At 39.9% G+C, this 3787-nt stretch overlaps 1 long non-coding RNA gene across 1 annotated transcript in view; it reads left to right on the plus strand.

Moving 5' to 3' along the window:
• Positions 1–3455, plus strand: part of LOC107677369 (uncharacterized) — a 6656-nt gene extending 3201 nt beyond the window's left edge. Inside the window, exon 3 of the long non-coding RNA XR_001632830.1 lies at positions 3378–3455. This is a non-coding gene — a long non-coding RNA (uncharacterized LOC107677369). The remainder of the gene's footprint in view (positions 1–3377) is intronic.
• Positions 3456–3787: the final 332 nt, after the last annotated feature.

The following is a 3787-nucleotide window of genomic DNA, read 5'->3' on the forward strand; positions in this document are numbered from 1 at the left end:
GTCTAATTCAGTGTCATGTTCCGGGGAAGCCCAGATTGTGAACTAGCTTCTTCCCGGTGTGTTATTTATTGGGTGGGCAGTGAGTCGCTGTCTGCTTATTTACACCAGATTGCTTCTCCAGATGTTTTTTTTGGGAAGAAATCCCCCATCCCTCCCAATGCCTCCCTCCCACCGCCCCCCACCTCTCTTTGTCCAGATGGAAATAATTTTTTTTTGTAAGGCTTTCTAATCCCTTTCTTTCCTGGGCTATTTTCCACCGCATTGTGATAGGAAACTTACGACGAGCCGAAGAGAAAGGTGCAGGGTTAAGGCCAAGTCTTGTCATCGGGAAACAATCCCTTCCTCTGGTTGTTAAATAAAACCTACATGCATCCTTTTTTCTTCTTTTTTATTTTTTGCTTGGTGTGTGACCCAGCGAAAGCCACTCGGCCTGGTGTAGATGTATAATGAGCTTTTGTGCTCAATGGTTCTCCCTCACTTTCACATTAGTTCCTCTCAGCTAGTGTTGTGGAGAGTGCAGCACGGGGAAATGGACTGTGAGAACACTAACCAGATGGCTTAGATCCCAAAACCCCAGGGGAGAGAGGCATAGTTCCGGACTAAGCTAAATCAGTGTACCTAGACTTCAACAGCAGATACACGTAATAAGGAAACTGTCTGAGTAAAATAATAAGGGATTGTGGTGGTTAAGAGAATGTATTTAAGTACTCTGTGAAATGCAGTAACTAGCACTTTTTGAGTAATGACTGAAATCAGGTTTCTAAGACGAGGGATTTTCAAACTTTCTGATGACATCACAGACTCCAAAATATGATCCTTTTTTTTGTGAGGGACCCCTGCCTACAATATAAAGGCATTAATAAAGATCCTTTTTATACTGTTAAAAAAAATGCAGATTCTTATAAATGTGTAAAATGTTATTTTTTTTCTGTTTACTTTTACATTTTTACTTTCTATTAAGGTGACACTTTTATTTTTATGCACTACTAAAATAAACATTTTATTACTAATAATTTTTAAAATGATTTTCTTTTCATTATTTTTTTTTACATGATATCTGACCAGTGTTTGAAAACTAAATGAACAGCAATAATGTAAATTCAGTAAATTGTATCTGTTTTATTTGTTTTTATACAATAAAATATTATTATATAAAACAGTAATAGAAAAACACTACTACCGGTATTATTATAAAATAGTTTTGTGCTCTTGAAAACCCGTTTTAGTGTGTGATCTTGACAAACCGGGTTTTGCTCCACTATGCTCAGATTCGGAGAAAACTAAGTTAATGAAAATATCAAAACAGAAAGAACATTTGTATACAATCAAGATACTCCAAAGACATTTCTTTCTGTTTCAGTGGTGGCTAATTTACTGTTTTGACTGTCTAGGGTAGTATAAGAGGTGAAATTATCTATTTTCATGCTCTCACATTCTAATTTTTTGATTACCCACTTTGCATTTTGTGCTACCTTTGAAAAATACAGTAACGCACTGCATATCTAAAATGAAAACGGTGGGTTTTGTTTGATGGAAACATCAATCAAACTCCCAAAATCGTAGTTTTTTTTTCAAATCTGAGATGTTCTTTTTCTCTTTCTTCAAGAGTAGTCAATTGGCACTAAAACTTTCCAATTTTATACCGCAGATGAAAGATCATTTACTTCTCCTGAAATCAAATAGGACATTTCTCTGGTGAGCAGTAAGGAGCATTGTTCTAAAACGATAAGGCACAGATTCGTCTGTAGATCTCCGGCGAGGTCCGTGGGGGTGGGAGGAAGAGGGATGGGGGGGAACGGCAGATTGATGAAGAGCTGAAGTGGGTCCCTGGGTGACACACGCTCCACTCCACAATATTAAAAACTCCCACACGTTTTTTGGGGAGGCAAAATTGCCCTTGCTGGAACACTGGTGTATTTTTTTCCAGTAATGAGCAGCATTTGTTTTATCTTGATAGATGGGACGTTGAGGAGAATTCATATCATCGCAAAACTCCGGAACTGCCTTCCATTTATGCCTGGGTGCCCCATTGATCGCTGCTGAAGGTCATCTTGACAATTACGCAAGGGACACCTTCAGGAGAACGGTTCAAAGCCGACTGCGACACAATGAGGATCTTGCGTGTTTTTTGGGGCCGGCTACATAGAAAATGTCAGAGTTTAGTCTTGCAACCTGTTACTTTCGCCACTGCTTTCTCGTTGGCGTCTCACGCAGCCAGATTTTTGACTTCTAAAAGTCTTCTGTGCATGGAAAAGCAGGTGCTACTGAATATTCAGAAGGTGTGGTTTTATGAAAAATACCTTTTAGTTTGTGCTGCTCACACTTATGTCACTTTTGATCGTTGTTTAAGTTTTCCAGGCACAGTCCGCTCCATGCTTTCATCCTGCAACTGTTACCAGAGAAACTGGACCTGGCCCAATGCGTCAAAGTGACCCTATTACAATGACAGCGAGACTAGATCCCTCTCGTGGCCTGCACTCGCACCCGCCTCCCTCTCCACAGGATGTAAATGGCCGTTTAAATGAATGAATGTAAGGTTTCTTTCATACATGCCCCAGTAATATTGAAGCCATTACGGTCCTCTCCGGAGTTGGCATGGTCAGCACTTAGTGCTTAATGTCTTCTACGTTGAGCTTATTAATCTAAACAGTGCGGCCCAGCTGCTCTGGATCGGCCGTTCCTAAGCAGCGGCAGCGGTCTCGCATCTGAACAGCTGCCATATGTGGCTGTGGAAAAGCTAACTGGCTTGTGTCATTTTTTTTCACTTAATTCTGACCACTCCTGGTGAGTAGGTTTTCACAGAGGCCTTCATTGAGACCGCTTCCAACTGTAAAGCCCCACTCGGATACGCCGTTCCTCCCTGAGGTCTTGCCAAAACAAAAAACACAGAGCCACTGATTTACATAGCTGTGACTCCCATTACCAACCACCTCAAACTGCTTTGGGCTGTAGAGCTGAGCCGAACTGTTTAAAGTCTTACCACAAATGTGTTCGTGTATTACAGGGAGATGATTAATCAGAAATGACTTGTTTATGGAGTGTATGACAATGTGTTGATTTTCAACACGATCGTGATGTGGCAAACATCAGCGCTGCTTTTCTCTGACAAGAGGACTGTGCGAGTTGGAAAGATAATTTACGAGAATGGACTGAAATTATGGTTTGGCTGCTCTTGTGGCTTATCTGAACTCATTTTAATTGTCAAATTAAAAACATTAATACATTTGAGTGTTGTTTAATTCAAGCAGGGTTGACTAGAAATTATGCTTAGAAGTAGGAACTGGGTCTGGAAATGCCTCAAACTGGAATCGATCTCTCATTATGTCAATGTGCAATAACTGCTAGTCCACTGCACTGTCTCTTTCTTTCTTTTACAGATGCAGTTGCGTTCTCTCAACAAAGAAACTTGCCACTCTGGATTCACCCAAAACTCATTAAAAAGGTTTGTTTACAATAACAGCACACCTGTAAAAGTAAGTTTTTTTGTTTGTTTTATTTGGCAAAATTTAAAACAAAATACAAAAAAGCCCATAAAGACTAATCCATTCACATTTCTAATCCATATTGCATCTTGTTCTGGCCAAGAACCACCCAGAATAAGAGACTGTCTGACTGATATATAAAACAACAAACCACAGTTCACGTGGTTTATGGTTTGAGGTTGGAATCTGTGAGAGTAGCAGAGTTGCCCATCCTTGATATTGATTGAAAGATACAAAATGCACTGCATTTTAGCTTGCTTATTTTGTTCAAGAGCATTATCTATTCAAGTCCACATGTCATACTA

The sequence above is a fragment of the Sinocyclocheilus anshuiensis genome, unplaced genomic scaffold (assembly GCF_001515605.1).
Source record: "Sinocyclocheilus anshuiensis isolate Anshui unplaced genomic scaffold, SAMN03320099.WGS_v1.1 scaffold352, whole genome shotgun sequence".
NCBI lineage: Eukaryota > Metazoa > Chordata > Actinopteri > Cypriniformes > Cyprinidae > Sinocyclocheilus > Sinocyclocheilus anshuiensis.